Source organism: Bolinopsis microptera, chromosome 6, assembly GCF_026151205.1.
Source record: "Bolinopsis microptera isolate Bmic1 chromosome 6, MBARI_Bmic_1.0, whole genome shotgun sequence".
Lineage (NCBI taxonomy): Eukaryota > Metazoa > Ctenophora > Tentaculata > Lobata > Bolinopsidae > Bolinopsis > Bolinopsis microptera.
In genome coordinates, this window is record NC_087077.1 from 10874665 (window position 1) to 10895308 (window position 20644).

Here is a 20644-nt window from a genome sequence, read left to right on the forward strand (position 1 = left end):
TTAGTGTATTTAGTGTGGTGGTAGAATTCAGCTGTCTCCGCTCTCTGTAAAACAGACTTTTGTTTTACAGAGGTAACCACACTGTATACAGTGTGGAAATCTCAGCGGAGGCCCTCATTTTGTTCCCCGTAATAATCTATCAATATCATGATCGGCCACTCATGACAGCGAAAGTTTGTTTGATTTATATTTCAGATTCGATCTGACAAATGTGCGATATCGTTATATATTAAGAACTTTCTAATGACTAATTTCTAATTATAAAGTTACATAAAAAGTATCGGCTAAAGTTGTTTACAATGATTATTAGAGAATTACAACGGATAAATAAAACCGACGTTATCGCGTGAGGTCTACTTTGTGGTATTCAGTTGACCAAACAACAGTGGAACAAATCCAATTATCTTCGCCCTTTAGCTTTGTTTGCTCAATTGTTCGCATATTCCTTTAATTTTACACACTCCGTTTCGAATAGTTTCTCAGTTCATCTTCTGCCCTGGACCCCGAAATTGATTTTATTTCGGCTTGTTGTATTTTTAGATAGATTTGATTCAAATGAGATACTTCTTAATTCTTTAAAATTCACTCAAGCTCATACAGGAATCTGTTTTAATGTTGAGACCATCTAGATTCTCCTCGTCACAACTGCTAGTCTGTGTGTTCTTGGCTATGGTATCTCTGCTCATGCTCGTTACTAACTTTGCTATGAAACGTGGAATTACAGAAGGAACTACGCTCACAAGCCATATACAAATTGTAAAAAGGGTGAATAATTCTCTTGGAGCAACAAAAAAAGCAAGCCCTTTAAACGAAGGTGCCAAAACCCATAAAGGTGATTATGTGCTCCATAATCAAAGACTAAGATTATGGTATGGAGGTAGGTGTATCGATTCTAAAGACGGAAAACAGCTGAGTGTACAGTTCTGTGATCCAAATATAGAGCAGGCTTTCAGTTTAACGACAGATAACCGTCTGATCTACGAGAAGACTGGAGGATGTGTGAGCTACGAAACAAAAGAAACAGCTGTATTTTTGAATCTTGTTGATTGCTCGCATGTCACAGGATCGTTCTTTACACAGGACGAAAATGGACAGTTTTACCTACAGCACGTTGTGGAAAATAAAGAGCTGTGTATCACACCAATATCCAAGATAAATTCCAATGTAACAAAAATTCCTTGTCTGTATGATCCTATTGGACTGACCGTTTGTGATAAGGAAGCCTCAAGAATATTGCCGATGGAGGAACAATTTTTCCAAAACGACAGAAAATTGATGAAGGGAGCTGTTATAGCTCAAAATAGCTCATGTGACTTCAGAGCTTGTGGGCTTAACAAGAGGGAACCTGTAAACCTTCTCCCACTTCACCAGATGAGCAGATGCACAAAACTTTGGGAATGTGTTACAGTTGCAGTAAAAACAGCAAGAAGGCCACACCTAGTAGTTCGTCTGGCTCAATCAGTGAGAGACAGTTTGGGGTTCGACATTCGGATTGTTGCATACGACGATGGACCTAATGATTATTCTGAAGAAATTCTTCAACAAATGGCAGAGTATCCTTTATTGCGTTACATAGTGAGCAGCGACGAAGATCTTGGTATTTCACAAGGAAGAAATCTTGCTATTTTGCAGGTCAAAACAAAATATTTTTTCCTTGCAGATGACGATATCAAGTTCAATAGAGACACAAAACTCGATAAATTAGTCGCAATACTGGACACCACTGACGCCACAGTTGCTTCAGCCACGTACAGTGGGAGTACCCACTTTACTGGGTACTTCCAATTTGGGTATTTTAACTCTAAGTCAAAACCAAAACTTGGCTTTTACCATCAAGCTTGCACTTTTGTCAATCAAACAATTCCGGACCACCCAGATTGTGTGAGATGTGAAATAAGTTCCAACGTATTTTTGGCTCGAACGAAGGAGGTATTGGATATAGGGGGCTGGGATCCTGAGCTCATGACAAGAGAACACAAGGATATATTTATTAGACTCAAAGCAGCCGGAATGAAAGTTGTACTGTGTCCTGATGTGAAAGTGACACATGCACGTCCAGGGAAAAAAGCAGTAAAAGGAGTAGGATATAGTGAAAAGAGAAGGCGTGGTAGTGCAAGGTCGAGCTTGCTCGAAGCTAACAGATGGAACATTCACGGCATATTCGAGAAATTTGCAAAGGGCACGTTAAGCCTAAGCAGCACTTCCGGAGAGATAGAATTTAAGGAAGTTAAAGCACGAGAATTTTGTTAGGTGCTGGTTTTGAGGAACTAATTGGAATAATTGTCAAATTAAAAGATTGAATTGCTACTTTATTCTTTTATTATTATATACTAGAAAGCCTGTGGTCACAGGGAGGAAGCTAATAGTATTTTTTGTTAGTAAGTTTAAATCACGCCAAAAAATATCCTAAACAACCGAAGATACAGTCAATTAAAATGTTGCTCATACTAAACACAGCGTAATATCAACAAACCCGATCAAAATGTCACTCCCAAATCTTTGCAAGTTCATATTTTTCGTCTGATTTGCACGTGGGCGGTCATACAGACAGACAGACATTCTACATACAGAAATAGTTCTTTGAATTACAGTATTGATACTACAATCAAATAGTTGAGTGATACTTCAGAAACAAAATCAGATACAGAATTTTCAATAGAAATGGAGATATTCTGAATAATCCAACCTAATTTTTGTAAATTGATAGCTGTTTTACTAAAACAGTGTGTTAGTACGGCCTTCATTTGAGAAATTTGTGCACCAAATGCTCAATCCCAGTTTTGAACTCTCATTATGGTGGTAAGAATTAGCATACAATGTTCCCCATCTTGGTATGAAACGTCAAGCTGAGCCGTGAAAGAAGGGCTGTGTGCATTTCAAAGAAATCCACAATTAGAGAGGGTTCCTTAGTATAGTATAGAGCTTGAATTTATAGCCAAAAACCCAAACATGACCTGAATGCAAAAATTGGCAATAACAACATTGCAGCCTTAATAATAAATAAAGAGAATTTATCAATTAACACAACGCGCAAGACCATATAGCTACACCGAAACTATCAAAAAGAACAACAAAAACCAAGCTCAAGTGCACAATTCTAGAGAAGCGCTATGTTATTTTCAGCAATGTAAAATTGTAGCAAACTCCAAATTCTCAACGGACACACTTGACACTTAAAAATATAATTCAGTTCAACTCAATGAATAATAATGAAAATATGGAGTAGAAATCAAATTACCATTTAAAAATTAGTATGAAACCGATGTTCTTGGCTTCATTAAGCGTACTAAATCACTCTACACTCGATCGCGATCTTCTAAATTTTTCTGAAAGGGCCCCTGACAGTTGAAACCTACATGGATCGCTGTACGTATTTTCGGACGCTGATTCCTAATTAAAAAAATAAAAATGCTCCCCTGGTAAGATATTGGCGAAAAAACTGTCTCGATCACGTGATATGACCATATATTTAAGGAAGTTAGTTCCAATTCTCGTCAGGGTTAGGGTTTCAGACATAAACCTTGTGTTTCGGTGTTCACTTAAACGGTACTTGGCGGCTGAACTGTGGTGTCTGACGTTTGCAGCTAGATCGGACTCTGATATTAATACTTTCAACACTACTATATAACAAATAATTTGAGGATGTACCATGAATGCACAATGACCATGAATCTCTAAACTCGTTGGCAGTGGGGTAGCCTGTGTGGAACCTGCAGGGGTGGTGGAACAGAAGACTTGCTGATGGCCCTGCTTGAGAGTTGAGTACTTGTTGTGCTGTTGTTATGTAAACACACTTCACTCATCCTCACAGTCATCACAGTCACCACACCTGGAGGGCTCACAGCATAGTGTATTCATGGTGCTCCCTCCGGCCATCATTAAAATAGTAGTGTTGAAAGTATGCAAATTGTATCTACTATCTTATCTGTCTTATTGAAATATACCCAGATTTGATATTGACTAATTAACACTCTTTCAGCTTTGATATTTGGGCTTCCCAGCCCTCACCTTCCACAACATCCTCCATACCATCCCTCACATCATCAACCCTATCATCTCACTCTCATATCAATCCTGTCTATGTTGGTCTGTCAGTGTGCCAGTCTATAGATTCTTATTATGATTATTTCTATATAGCTATGATATTTCACATCCTTCACGTTGCTCATTATTATACTCTATACTACTCTTCTCTCTCCCAGGTCCTGAGGCCTGTCTGACGGGACACCACCCCGAACGGTCCACCGGCTGCCCCCGCCTCTTCTCATAATCATGGTACACGATAGATCTCTACGGAATGCTCGTCCTCACAAGGCTCCACCCAACGATCCGAATAACAGCCTCTATGACTCACCTCAATCTAGAGTTTCCCTCTTCAAGGAGCAACTGAAGAGTAACACCGAATCTCCTACTGTCATACCAGAAAGCCCCATTGATGTTACTGGAGACAAATTCTTTGATGCAGAGTGCCTTGTCCCCAAAACCCCATCAAACCAGGGTACTCCTAGTGCAAGTGCCAAGAGCACACCTTCTCAAAACAAGAGAACTCCTACCCAAAACAAAAAGAAGTGTCCATGCAAGAAGAGTGACAAAAACTCAACCTACATCACCTGCAACAAGTGTCAACAGCAATGGCATAATAGGTGCAGTAATCTACTCGGCCTTTCACCATCAGATATTAAGAAAATGGAACTGTGGGAGTGCCCAAGCTGTTATGTCTGTCCCGCACTTAGTAAGGTACCTTCATCCCTCTACGCTGACATCCGTTCAACTAAGGAGGTTGTCACCGCATTATGTCTTAGTGAACGCTCTTCAAACCAGGGGTTGGTTAATGATGATGTCACAGAGAAACTGAACATGCTACAGCAAGAGATAAAAGGCCTCCGTGAGTCTGCCTTCCAGAGAGTTGACCAGCCACACCCAGAGAGCACGACCCTGTTGACAGCTGAAGCTGTCACTAGCATCCAAAACAGCCTATTACACCTGACTGAACAAGTCACATCCATGAAGTCGTCGCTTGGCAACAGAAGCAGCAGCAGCCCTCGGCCTCCACCAAACAGGATGCCACAGCCTAACCATGGTCCTGGTCCCACATCCCCTCCCCTACCTAATACTGTCTCTCCACACACAAAGAAACATGTGACACCGTGCAAGCCCTATGGAATGTATGACCCTCTAGCCCTTACACCAGAACTTAAGGAGGAAGTCCAAGCGTTCATCAGTGGTAATACTCCAGTGGTAATATATATATAACTGTAGCGAATTTACTAGTGTTGGTGAGAACTCTCGTGAAGTAATGTACTTTGGTGACTTCTCGTATAGGTACACTGGCACTGAGCACCCAGCAAGAGAAATGCCGCACGTGCTGAAGAAGCTTATTGACACAATTGTTCCTAAAATACCTTCTCCAGTGAATGATAGGAATATCAAGATTAACTCGTGTCTCATTAGTAAGTATAGCTCTGGTACTAACCACATTCCAATGCACAGAGATGATGAGCCTGTGATTGATCCCGAATCTCACATCCTTACGATCTCACTAGGAGCTGCCCGTACCATGTCCTTCTGCAATAATGATGACAGCCAATCAGAAGATCTCCCCCTTCAGGACAACAGCTTGTTAGTCACAACGAGATATGCGCAGGACTTTTGGAAACACGGGATCCTCCCAGACGAGAATGTCTCCACAGAGAGAGTGAGCCTGACCTTTAGACACATTTCTCCTCACTTCATCAATTCGACCATCATTCTGGGTGATTCAAACACCTCCAGGATGACATTTGGTGACTCAGTAGGTACCTTTGGTCGTTGGGTCCCTGGGAAGCGTGTTTTGGTAGGTCACATGGAGGCTCTCCCTGATGCAATTGAGATTGGCCCTTACCGTAATATTGTCATCCATACTGGAATCAACAGTATTAACTCCCGGTCTCATCCACGATCAGAAGCCTACCTCCTCCATGTCCTCGAATCCAAGTGCAGAGACATTACTGAAACCTACCCCAAATCCAAAATCCACTTGTCAATGTTACTTCCAACTAGACTAAACTCTCTAAATAGAAAAGTTGAAAGCTTTAATCGGGGCATCCTCGATGTGTCTTATCAGCAAAGAAACATTTTTATTATTGATAACTCTATTTTTGGTCGCCAGCTCTCTGATGAGTATGGCAGATGGGATATTGCTGCAAATGGCCCTCTTACCTCAGATATTGTCCACCTTGGTAAAAGTGGTATCCGTAAATTTGCTGCGAATATTAAGGAATCTGTAGCTGGCAGAAGGAGTAGCCAGTCTAGAGCACGTTTTAACACCAGTCAGGGGAACTTCGGCGGAGCGGTAGAGGGTGGTAGGCGCCCACCATAATTATGATGATCAAACAACCACAAATTACTAAGAATGTTTGCAAGGGATGCAATAAATTTATCTCAACACACCACAAAATTTTAAACTGTAGCTCCTGTGGAACAGTTACTCACTCTAAATGTGCCAAAAATCTCTTCCAATACAGCCACACCAATGATAGCTGGCAATGCTACATCTGCATCGCCAGCTTACCACAACGGTACTGCCCATTTGCTTCTGCACTTATACGTGACAAACATGACCCAGTCCACCTTGATGAAATTGAAGATGTTTCTGAAATCAATGAAATCCATAAAAGCTGTAAAAATTATGATCATAAAAGCTTTAAGAACCTCATAAAGCTGTATCATAGAAATGGGCAGAACCTTACTGGTATTTTTAACAATATTGATGGAAATGCTGCAAATTTTGATACATTTGTCACAGAAATCTCACAGTACAGTCATCCACTCTCGTTTATTGGCTTGGCTGAGACAAATATTGATGCAAACCTCAAAGACTTGTATAGGATACCCGGTTATCTCTCTGAATACACCAATAAATTACGTGACAAATCTAAAGGTAGTGGAGTGGGAATTTACATCAATGAGTCACTTACTTACACCCGTATTGACAAACTATGTATGTGTACCCCTAACCTTGAATCTGTGTTTGTCTCCATAACAAATGTTGGCAGGCCCCAAACAGTTGGCGTCCTATACAGACCACCTGGTGGATCTGACAAAGATGCCCTACACGAATTTGAGAGCCTTCTTAATCAGGTTCCTGATAGGAACGTTATCCTGCTTGGAGATTTCAACTTTAATCTATTTAATAAAGGCTCTGCCAGCTTTGAAAACATTTTATATGGAAATAACTTCATCCCGCTTATATCACTGGCAACGCACCATAAACCAGGCTGTGTCCCATCGCTTATTGACAATATTCTGACAAACTCCACTGACAATATTGTGTCAGCTGGACTACTGGATACCAGGGTTTCGCATCACTCTCCAATTTTCTGTATTCTCGAATGTAGCATGCCTGAAGAACCAGAACTTGACCCTTGTAAACCAAAATACGACTACTGTGAATCTAATATGACCAAGTTCTTAGAAGATATTCAAACAAATTTTTGTGGGCAGGTGTGCTACAACGTAGAAAACTTTGAAATTTTTGCAAATAAGATAAAACTTTTGATCGAAGAAAACTTTTTAATTGAATCTGAATCGTTCAAAAAGTCAAAAAGAAATATGATTGCAAACCCTTGGATCACACCAGGGATCATTGCATCAGTGAAAAAGAAAGAATATCTTTACAAGCAGTGGAAGAGTACAATTAAGGAACCCAACCCTCTTGGAGACTCTGATCTATACTTAACCTATAGTAAATTCCGTCGACAGTTAAAATACATTATCAGATCTGCCAAGAAATTGTACTATTGCAGAAAATTCTCAAAAGTCTCAGGTAATATGAAGCAAACATGGGCACTGATCAATGAACTGAGGGGAAAAACAAAAACTGGAATAAAGGCCTCGTTCAAAATAGATGGTAGTTTAGTAAAAGACAAGCGTGTCATATCGAATGGCTTTAACATGTTCTTCTCTTCCATTGCAGGTAAACTTAATGCGAAGCTCTGCTCCTCCAAACCAATAAGTCGTGACACAGCTTGCCAGAGGCCCCTTAATTATAAGAACTACTTTAACAAAAGAGTTACCAACAGTATGTTCTTAAACCCCTGTGATACTGAGGAAATCGAAAAAATTGTTAAAACCTTCCAGGGTGACAAGGCTAGTGACATATCAATAGCTGTTCTTAAGAAATGTTGCACTACAATCTCTAAGCACCTAGCTGGTTTCCTAAACTCATTCATGAAGCTGGGTCTATTTCCAAATATTCTCAAAATAGGTAAGGTCACCCCCGTATTTAAGAAAGGAGACCCACAGCTGTTTGATAACTACAGGCCTATATCCATTCTACCTATCTTTGGTAAGATATTTGAAAAAGTAATTTACTGCCGACTATATAGCTTCTTTACTTCACATATGGTCATATACGATAAACAGTTTGGATTCAGATCCAACCACTCAACGGCACATGCCATCAATTACTCCATTGACCACATTCTTAAAAACCTAGAAAGTAAGAATCATGTAATTGGCATATTCATTGACTTAAGCAAAGCGTTTGACACAATCGACCACAGAAAATTACTTGTCAAACTTGAACACTATGGCATAAGAGGGCCCTGTCTTGACCTAATTGAAAGCTATTTGTGTAACCGACAGCAGTATGTTGATTTCCAAAATACACACTCTGATCACTGCAAAATTGAATATGGGGTACCACAGGGATCAGTTCTAGGCCCTCTCCTCTTCTTACTCTACATTAATGACATTACCAACTCTAGCAAACTTGGACACTTCATACTGTTTGCAGATGACACGAACATATTTGTTGCTGGAAAAACTGAACAAGAAGCCTATTTGAATGCTAATAAAGTACTTGAATCTGTAAATGACTATATGGAATCTAACTTGCTGCACATTAACCAAAGCAAATCGGTCTACATGTTATTCAGACCTGGCCGGTACTCGTCCTGTGCACGTGCTCGTGAATATGGCTCTGAGAACTCACTCACGTTATCAGGCAACACGCTTACACGAGTAGATAAAGTGAGATTCCTTGGTGTTATCATAGACCATGAACTATCCTGGGAACCCCAACTAGATAACATAAAAAGTAAACTAACTACAAGTATAGCTATAATTAAACGTATTATGAAGTTTATTCCAGAAACAGAGTACCATAAGCTGTATGACTCCTTATTCAAGTCTCATATGAGCTACTGTATCAGTAGCTGGGGTGGTGTCACACCTTATAGACTATCTAAACTGTTCTCCATCCAAAAAAGATGTGTACGCCTTCTATTTGGAAGCAAACCAAGCTTTGACCGGGCAGAGTATTATGAAACATGTGCACGTGCAAGACCATACAGTGAACACATCGCAAAAAGGAGCTTTGCTTTGGAAAACACTAAGCCAATATTCAATACCGAGAAAATCATGTCAATCCACAACCTGTACACCCAACATATATCCACTGAACTGTTTAAAATCTTGAAACTGCATCAACCTATCTCTCTGACAAGTTTATTCGAAACAAGTTCCAGAGCATGTAGCCAAACTATGCGGGTCCCCCGACACAAACTTGAAATTTCTAAACACAATTTTGTCTTCAAAGGTACGACTATATGGAACAGTTTGGTTGATAAAATGTTCGACAAATGCACTCCTAATGAAAACAATGTCATGGTCCCTGGCTCTAGTAAATTTTCCGACTTTTCCTCCCCCATCTCAATTATCAAGAGCCGTATCAAAAAGCTCTTACTTGAAACCCAGCAATTGACAACACCTGGGCGTGAAATTGAGTGGCTCCCCCTAAATAGCTGGGGCATTGAACCAGCTTAGTCAATCAGCATCCCATCCCTTGCATACAACTAATTACAAAAGCGCTAATTATACCTGTTTCAAAAGCATCCTGTCTGGAAGTTCCCTGACTGCCGTGTGAATCTTTGGATCTATTTTTGGATCTATTTTTATATTGATATGATTTTTATATACCTATATATTCCTCGCATAATTTCCATGTCCACCTGAACAAACCTGGCACCATCAAATCTTACTCTAGAAACCCCAGAACTCATCAAGCCTAGTCTGAATGCAAAACTAGTTGACCAGCTACGTACAGTTTCCTGGACAACTGGAACCTTTTGGGCCATGCACAAGCCAATAGCATGTATGGTCCTGCAGTGGGGTCTCCTTGTCCTTGGATCTGTGTTTTGATCCGTCTTTTCTTAAAATTTTCCATTTGTGTCACTTAGAATCACCTTTTAAAATGTTAATCGACACCACTGGTCCTAGTTAAATTTAGCCATGGCACAACTACTCGAACGTAACAGTTAAATAGGTGTGACATACTATTATTCTTATAATTATATCATATGAATTGATTGCACTGCTAATAAATAAAATACTTTGTTTTACTAAAATACTTTGTTTTACTATTGTAATTAGCAAATTTGTATAGTGTATAATTGTTTAGTGTTTATGATACTCTGCAACCTGGTAGCGCGGCTGACACAAAAACAAAATGTTGGCCTGGCTTGTGCATAACCAAGTAAATAACACGCACTCCGATAAAAGCCGTCTGGAGAAACCCCGCAAAATGTTCATTGTAGTCAACAGGCACAAAGAAGCACTACTAGCAATTGTGTCCTTTACCCTCCTACATAATTTGAACATTTTTGTGGCTAACTCATTGAACAACATCTGAATTAAAATGTGTCTTGTATTAAAAGATTCAGTAAGTTATTTTTTCGTGTACGCTGTACACTGTAGTTATGAGTTAGTAAATGCAAACCAAACTTTTTCGATCAGCCGCGCGCTGAACCAGTTGTTTTACTAAATCGTCCTTTGATAATGTGAGACAATTTCGAAAACTTAACTAAAGTACTAGCAAAACTGCGCGTTTTGCCTAGATACACACTTTTTTTAGAGATTTTACTAGCATATCCTCTAAAATCACCTAATTAGTTCAATTTTAGGGAGGGGCACCAAAAGAATAAAACAAATATTCAGAATAAAACAAATATTATATTCAAATCTCTTTATTCAACAATATTAAATCATTATAGAACCTAATTTGTGGCTTGATCGTTATGTTAGGGCTATTCTGTTAGCTGATGCTGACAGGCACCACATGGGGCGGAGACTTAGGACCATTACGCTGGAGGCTTACAATGACCCTTTTTGAACCCCATGGCAGTGCTAGTTTTATTATGGTACAAATTGTAAATCGAAGTTATGAAAACGATCAAGTCACTCCTGTTTTACACTATCAACAGCTACTTAAAACAACCTAGATTGTACAACTCACTTTGAAGATAAAACTGTTAAGTGATGAGTGATTGAGCTCATTAAACATTTTAGTAGCGGAGACATGCGGATCAGCTTCTTGAGGTTCTAATAGCTCATTCAGACAAGAAGTTTTACTTTTTCAAATTTAGTCGTTCAAGCTGCCTGAGTTCAGAAAGTTTGCCAAAGGGGCCCAGGTATTCTTGTCACCTTTACCCTGAGACGAGAGAATGACTTTTTTTACCTTTGATTTGAATATTTGTGTGTCCGCTGCTGCCAACCAAACTCGTTGAGCTAAATCGTAAAGTTGCACATTATAATGAATTAATTTTTAAGGAGCTGCTCCATTCCAACTTTGGTGTGACTTTGGTACCTGGTTTTGACATGTTCTGTGATGAGGCTGGGCTCCTAAGCCAGCAATTCTCTAGGAACATTGGACGAAACCAGAGACCGGACTATTTACACCTCAATTGGAGTGGTACAGCAAAACTGGGGGTTCTTATACGTAATACAATACTTTTAAGGATGAATGGAGGGACTGATAGAAGGAAGAAGAGATCGGATAAAGTTGACAATCGCTTATACTCCCAGACGATGGGTGGTTCCTCTCCTGCTCCTGCTGCGACTCAACATGGGGAAGGTTACGTACCGTACCCATGAATAAATTGACCAAAGAGGTATGCCCTGTCTGTACAAAATTCATTTCCATTGGCCAATTCATTGCTGAATGTTGTAGGTGTGACTGTGCTATGCACCATAAATGCTATACTAAATCCAGTACAAACAAAATATATGAAGATTTTTACTGCCCTAACTGTGTACACTTAGCAAGTACTCGTTACAATCCGTTTATATATGAAGATACTGACTCTGAAAATAATAGTACTGACATTGATGAAACACTTGTAAACATCAACCGATTACTCAATAACTGTAACCCATATAGTGTTAAAGAATTTAATAAAACATTTTGCAACCAAATGAACGAGTACTCATCATTATTATTTCAAAATATCGATGGTAATAAATCTAACTTTGATACTCTGGCAATAGAACTACAGAGATATATGAAATTTTCGATCATTGCTTTAGCAGAAACAAATGAAGGCCCCGAATTAAGTGACCTTTACCAACTGACTGGATACAATAGTTTCTACCAAAACACTTTGCAAGATAAAAGAAAAGGCACTGGAGTCGCTCTTTATGTATGTGATACCCTCAGTGCTACAGTAAATGGCAATTTGTCCCATATATCTGAAAACCTAGAAACTCTATTTGTTACGATAAGCAGCAAGAATACTCCGGTCACTGTTGGTGTAGTGTATCGCCCTCCAAGTGGTGATGTAAATGTTGCATTATTAGAACTCTCAGCAATTCTCGATAATTTGCCGAAATGCAGTTACCTGGCAGGTGATTTCAACATTGATCTACATAATAAGGATAATGCGATTGTAAAACGTTATGAGGAAGTCCTGTTCAGTAGAGGATTTTTTCCCCTAATATCTCTGCCAACTCATGAGAAGCCAGGTTGTAAAGTATCGTGTATTGACAATATTATAACTAACGATGTAGAGAGTATAATAGCCTCAGGCACACTTACTGATCGTATATCCCACCACTCACCAGTCATTCAAATATTTGAAAAGAGTATGGGATCCACCAAGAGTAACCTAAAATATTAACAATATTACGACTACTGTAAGTCTAATGTTACCTCTTTTGTAAAGGACTTGGAACATGAATTAGAGAATAAAGTAATTGACAACTTCACGGTATTTCATGATGTTTTCAAAAGTAGTATCGATAAAACGTGTAAGTTGGCAACCCCTAAGTCTTCCAAAAGAACTACACAAAATAACCCATGGATCACACCTGGGCTTATAGCCAAAATCAAGCATCAGCACCAACTCTATGACAATTGGGCTAAAGTTAGAAAGAAAAAATGTAAACTCGGTGAAACTGATTATAAAGGTGGAACATGTCAATGCTTGAAATGTTGTGAAAAACGTTCTAGATACAAAACTTATAAGGATTATAGAAGGATGGTTAAAAAATATCGCAAAGATGTTCAAACTAAGTATTTCATGGGAAAATTTGCAGACACAAACGGTAATAGTAAGAAGACATGGGAACTGATTAATCAAATACGGGGCAAACAGAAACGGCAAATAAAACCACTGTTTACTATAAACAATGAGAAGATAACCAATCGTAGAGTAATAGCCAATGAATTTAATAAGTATTTTGTTTCTCTAGCGTCTAATTTAAACGGGGCATATAATGAAATTGGAGAACTAACTATTAACAATCTTCCTAGTTTTTATGACTACCTGCCTAGAGCAAACACGTCCAGTATTTTCATTAATGACTGTACAGCTGACGAGGTTAGAATGATTATATCTGAACTGAAGAATGGGAAGTCATCCGACATCCCAATACATGTAGTTAAAGAATCGTCTAAAGTTATCTGTCCTATACTATCTTTATTATACAGTGAATGCATGAGGAATGGAGTATTCCCAGATGATTTAAAGACTGGGAGAATCAGTCCGATCTATAAGAAGGATAATGAGGAATTGCTGGAAAACTATAGGCCAGTATCAACTTTAGCTGTTTTTGGTAAGATATTTGAAAAAATTATTTACAACAGACTGTATAGCTTCTTTCAGTCCCAGAAAATGATTTACGAGAACCAGTACGGATTTAGAAAAAATCACTCCACAAGCCATGCCCTCAACTCCTCAGTGAATTACTATACATAGAATCCTGTCTTAGCAAAAAACTGCATGTACTTGGAATATTTATTGATCTATCTAAAGCGTTTGACACGATCTCACATGAAAAACTACTTAATAAACTAGACAACTATGGAATACGTGGAAACGCCAATAGACTCATCGCTAGTTATCTCTCTAATAGATATCAATATGTCTCTGTACTGGGCGAAGAGTCTGACAAGCTGCCTGTTCTCTTTGGAGTTCCCCAAGGCTCTTGTCTCGGACCCTTGCTATTTATAATATATGTTAACGACTTATTTAGAACAACTGATCTGGGCAAGTTCATACTATTTGCAGATGACACAAACATATTCGTAGTAGATGAATGTAGAAAAAAACTGTATGAAAGAGCAAACGAAATTCTCCGTTTGTTACACCAGTACATGAAATGCAATCTATTACATATAAATATAAAGAAATGCTGCTACATTCACTTCAATCCGTCACGTACAGCTACTGATAATTAGGCAGATAACGAATCAGAATATATACTAACTCTAAATAATACGGTAATAAAGCAAGTTAAAGAGACCAAGTTTTTAGGTGTTATTATTGACGAAAAGCTAAAATGGGATGTTCAAATAAGAGCCCTCAACTCGAAACTTAGGTGTGAGATCGGAAGACTCAGTAGAATACGACACGTTATCCCGAAAAAACACCATAAAGAATTGTACCACACGTTATTTGAGTCACACCTAAGATTTGGAATATCGGTATGGGGTGGGTCGAGTAACAATATGCTTCAACCTATCTTCATCACTCAGAAAAAATGTATCAGAATACTATTTGGTGACCTTGAAGCATATCTAGATAAATTTAGAACATGTGCCAGAACACGTTGTATAGATGAACAAATCCTAGGAAGGGAATTCTTTGAAAAAGAGCATACAAAGCCGTTAATAAAACAAATATTTTAATAAAACAAATATTTATTTTTACGGCACAATCAAACAATATCAATAATAAATAAATCAGGGGAGGTTTGAAGAGGTTTCAAGTGCCGAAGGCCACTGCTTATCTTTAGGATTTGAGAGTGACCTGTGCTTGAAACCCCCTCAACCATCCACTACGTCAATATAAAACTTATTATACAAATATAGAAAAATATAATTATCTAAGCTAAAATTGCTTATTGGTCTAGTTTGGTGACATAGGAGAGCCCAGTTGAGTTTTAGTTTAGGTTTATGTTTTAAATCATAGTTTGAAAGGTTAGCCATGTTTCATGGCAGAGAGAGATATCATGTGTGCAGAGCCGTACCGGATGTAGAATTTGAGATATAATATAGATTAGTTACCATATATTAGGGTCACGCCGGTCACCTCGATTTTGGAGGGATAGCAAGTGCTTTTTAAGGTTAGATTTAATAATACCTGACGAAGCTGATAAGTCTGAATTTTTGGAAGAACCCGGGATTATTATCCCATCTTCATTAGCATCACATATTTCGAATACATAGGGGATGAGATCATTCCAAATTTTCGTAGAGGTGTACAAAAAGTTCTGTTGGGAGATATCTAATCTCAGTAATGGGACAATCAGACGAAGTTTTTCATTTCTAGGACAGAACTTGAAAAGATCTTTAATCGACTGGGGGACATCAAATTTAAGAATTTTGAATAGTTCCATAAATGTATGGTACATGTGCAGATTCTCCAGGTTGATAATTTTCTGCTCAGTGAATAGCGGTTTAGTGTGTTCAAGACAGTAGTTCTTTTTAGCCATATGTTCGTTATAAGTTCTTGAACGTGCACAGGTTAAGTAGTATTCTTTATGATCAAAATTGGGAATGTTACCAAATAGCAGTCGTATACATCGTTTTTGAATAGCAAAGATTTTATTCAGCTTATGTTTAGGGATCCCACCCCAGCAACTTATACAATAGCTAAGATGTGACATAAAAAGAGCATTGTATAGTTTCAAATATTCAGATTTGGGAATGAATTTGCAAATTCTCTTAATCGATACAATACTGGAGTTCAGCTTTAAAGATAAATGATTAAGATGTGGTTCCCAACATAGCTGTTCGTCTATTATCACCCCAAGAAATTTTGTACATTGAACTTTTTCTAGCTTTTTGCCATCTATTGAAATCGTTAGATTCCTGTTAAAGGGCCGTGTTCTAGCACAGGTCTGTGTTGCTCTTGACAAACCTGGCTGAAAATGCATAAAACAACTTTTCCCTGCATTTATATGTAACTTGTTAGACTCCATATAGTTACTGACCTGTTTCATTACATGATTAGCTTTTTCAAAAGCTTCCTGTGCTGAACGACCTATCACAAAAATATTTGTATCATCAGCAAACAGGACGAATTCAGCCAAACTTGAGGAGCTCACAATATCATTTATATAAATCAGAAATAGTAGAGGTCCTAACACTGACCCCTGGGGTACACCGTACTCAACTGAACACTTGTCCGATTTTTCAGTTTGAAAAGAAGTTACTTGGCTACGGTTTGTTAGATAGCTAGCAAGAGTTTTTAGTGCAACAAGAACGGCCTTCTTACCGTCCACAACCTGTACAAATACACATGTCTATTAGAACTGTTCAAAATTGTCAGATTAGAATCTCCAATCTCACTCCTATCTTTACTCCACAGATCACCATCACAAAGACGTTCAGACCAGTTCATCACCCTGAACCCATCCTCCTCTTTCATTTATCAATCAACAAAAATGTGGAACGACTGTCGAAAAATTGACAGTTTGATAAGCTTTACTAAGTCAACGAACTTAGTTAAAGTAACACTGAAAAGTGAGCTACTCAAGATACAGTCCAGGTACGAAGAATTAGAATGGACAGAATTAAACTTTGATAAGAATGAGCTTGTATTTTAAAACAGAGTCCTTTGACTTTATTATTTTGAAATTGAAGAATCGTCTGGCCATAACTCATTTCGTTCACATTACAGATTCACATTCACTTTCATTTTCACTATCACGCACAGTACAGGGTCATACCTCAATACCAAATTATTATAGGGCACAAGAACAAATTTGTTTACAATTATCAAAATTTGTTGAGCCCAGCAGCTTACTTCCTATCCTCTCTTCCCCCGTCGTCTGGAGCGTGTGATTTTTGTTGATATCCGAGCTCTTGTTTTTATCTTTTGGTTAACTTTCTGTGATTGGACTCGGTATTTTCGTCCCCGCCGAGTGGGACGATGCTTGCTCGCCAGTTAAGCTATACTTTAGATGACACTAATTTCTACAAACCACAAAATATTAAATATAAAATGTGTCCAGTATGGCCCAAATGCATAATTTGATAATTTCTCGACGCTGTCGTCGGGGTGAGAGTTATCTGAACCAACTGCATGCCCCTACGATTGCGTCACCACTGGTGAGCAAGCATTTGTTTGTTGTTTAGTTGTGTTGGAAGGGAACATTACTTGATTAATTCATCCATTAGGATTTTAATAACGATGAGCTAAGATATACCATTCATCTTAGACTATTGGATCAATCTTATTATATGATTAGATTTTATAAACGAACCTGGCATACAAAAGATTGTAATGCGGAGGTTGGCTGGCTCTTCTACAATAAATACGACACTCCAACTTACAGAATGCTTGCTAGAGATAAAACAAAATATTATCAGACTATACAAGCAGCATGAGTAACTGGTGGATAAGCCTTCGGTAAAAACGGATCCGGAAAAGTCAATGCGGCACTTGGGTCCTTGGTATTGTCGTCGGTATATTGTCCATTATTTACGTTCTGCTTTCATAGTTCAAACAATAGTGAGCTCTAAATATACAGCTTTAAACCGATTAAGTATGAATGAATGAAATACCTGACAATCCGCACTCCTATAATTCAAAAGCATGAGTAACTCGTAGTGATGTACAATTTCTAGAAAGTTTAAATTAAATTTGGCGCTCACAGGTCCTCGTGATCATGTGATCGCCGCATAATGTTCTGTAAATGCGCAGGGCACCTTCAAGCTTAAATTATTCACCATACTGAGGCAGTCAACCAACGCGCGGCTTTATTTTTATGATATGATATGTTTTGATTGTTATTAATAAATACCAAAATTTAAATTTGTTTTACTAAAATTTGTTTTACTAAAACACCATGAGTGATTTCAAGGTCGTTCAGTGCCAACATCTGACGGAATGAATTCCAAAGGCAACTAGATTTGTAAACGAAACTGTTTGAGGGCATGGTTGTTATAAGAAGAGTTTCTTTGCCGGGTCTTTTAGACAAACAGAAAAGTTCAAATAGTGCAATTGGTGTTAGATATTTAAAGTGAAACAAATTTTTTAGTGAAACAAATTTAAAATTTTATCCTTTATTTTACAATCATAATATAATAATATTTATGAGCCTCCTTTTGAACGTTTTAAAGGTGAGGGGGCGCCAACAGGGGGGCCCTTTTCGGCGGATGGGCGCCAACAGGCCACTGCAGTCGAGTGTAACTTGATAAATTTGAGAACCAAAGTACTATTAATACAATACACAGGAAGCTGACTTAAAAGATACTTGAACTCCAAACAATTTTAAATTGCAGTAATCAAATCTAATTGCAGCGGCACACACTTACTATTACTATCATGATTGTGCTATAGACAGAAAATCTCTCAAATCGATTTTGGGCGCTTTTAACCATTTGTTGTAATGTTTTTAGATACTAAATAATATCTAAATTTATAACAATTTTTATCGGAACGAATTAATTGATATCTAATAATTTATTCGGTAGATTTATCTGATATTGATATTAATTATATTGATATTGTTATTATTGAACGAAGCTAACTCTAAACATAGTTAATATTACTTCTTTTAACAAAGGGACTTGGAGTATAAACGACCAAGTTTGCATAAATTTCTATCAGACCAAGAACTCAGGAGGCGAAGGTGGGTGCGTAAACTTTTGGTCTGCACTCTCCGATTTGCTCTAACCAGAGCCCTCTCGCTTGCAGTAGCGCGCGACCGCCGGAAACAAGCGCGTCACGCAGTACGCATAGGCACATGGCTATGTGAACTCTCCGATCCTGTCATGTATCACCCTGGATTCTTCTCGACGTATCTTTGTAAAAGTTATATACCTTCTCAATCTTTTGCTATACTTACTACTCCACGTCCCCTTTACTGGGCCGCACTCAGCCTGTCATTCCACCTAATCTCTATTATGTTTATGAACATGATAGCCTGAGGTCCCCAGGTAAAGTCCCCTGAGATATCTGATCTAAAGTTCTGCTAATTATATATATATATATATATAAAATATATTTTTTCTGCTTTAATTGATACTAAATAAAAATGTTGTTTTCTTGAAATTGTTGTTTTCTTGTAGAGCAATTAATCATTAACCTAAAATTATTATAAATCTAAATTTTGATTAAAAAACATATAAATATACGTTAAGTTACGGGGCGGCGCTCAGCCTGTCATTCCGCCGAATCTTTATTCGGGCTAATATAAGTGAATTACGACTTCCGTCGCCCTGAAAAAGTGCGAATTCTTTGATACATGTTAAGAGAAAGAACAAAAACGATGCAACAGGCAAAAGCAAACCAGGCGACGGAAAATAAAAAATTAGAGGCTTCGTAACAACAATCTAACCAGAATTCTCAAAAGATGAGTTAGTAGTCACCAAGGAAACAGGCAACGTCTGCGGAGTAAATCTAATTATTGCATCTAAAGTGCGCGGCTTAGTGTTACAAAAATTAAGCAGTTTGGAACAAAATTACAAGTTTTCAGTTTACAGAAATGTTGAAACATTTCAATTTTTGTTTGCATGAAGGTTCTAATGACTTATTAAAGTCGTTTAGATGATAAAAATACTTCAAAGATACCAAGTAAACTCACAAATATTGCAACTTGGTTAAAAAACAATGCATTTAACTGTTTTGGTGTCGCGCGCGCGCCATCTCAGTCAATTACTTCCATATTTGGTCAAATAGGATAATAGGGACGCAAAATATGCGTCCCTCGAAAAAGGCCGATTCCCTTCATGGTATGCCCCTTTTTCCGCCTTCGGCGGCGCGCGCTTCGCGCGCGAAAAGTGGCATGCAACGTATGTCAACGAATTCTCATTGGATGTTAGAGCGCACGTGACTCGCATTCACGTGATCGTTCAGAACAAATAACAGCCGCGCAAAAGATTACGTGCACACCAACTACCAATAAGAAAAAAGTGACGTATGCGCTACAAAATCCGCGCGCTGAGTTAAATTGTAAAATCTGATCATTTGATTGTAAAATCTCATAAACGCGGCTTGTATCACGTGGTATGGTGACCCCGGCCCCACGGTCGCTTCACTATAGTAGAGTTTCACTATAGTAGAGTTTCACTATAGTAGAGTTTCGACGATACAGGGGGAGCCGCGCACTCGTGCGCGGCGGGTCATACAAGGTATGACAAAACGCGGCAACGCGCCTATTTGCGCGTTTTAGAGGGTTCAAATACGCCAGACTATGTTTATGAACATAATAGCCTGGGGATCCCCAGGTAAACGTAAAGTAAATTGAAATTTATGACATCACATCTGCATTACACTTACTGGGCCGCACTCAGCCTGTCATTCCGCCGCGAATGTTTACGAACATAATAGCCTGAGGTCCCCAGGTAACATAACATATGTTTACGAATTGATTT

The 20644-nt window shown here is 38.4% G+C and overlaps 2 protein-coding genes across 4 annotated transcripts in view; one reads left to right on the forward strand and one right to left on the reverse strand.

Annotated features, from left to right (window-relative positions):
* LOC134817085 (intraflagellar transport protein 56-like) overlaps window positions 1-20644 on the reverse strand; it is a 48930-nt gene that overhangs the window by 10127 nt on the left and 18159 nt on the right. The gene's annotated exons all lie outside the window — the stretch shown is intronic.
* The window catches only part of LOC134817087 (WD repeat and FYVE domain-containing protein 1-like), a 66149-nt gene continuing 49120 nt past the window's right edge, over window positions 3616-20644 (forward strand). The window contains exon 1 of the mRNA XM_063826194.1: window positions 3616-3639. The gene's annotated coding sequence lies outside the window, so the exon portion shown is untranslated. The remainder of the gene's footprint in view (window positions 3640-20644) is intronic.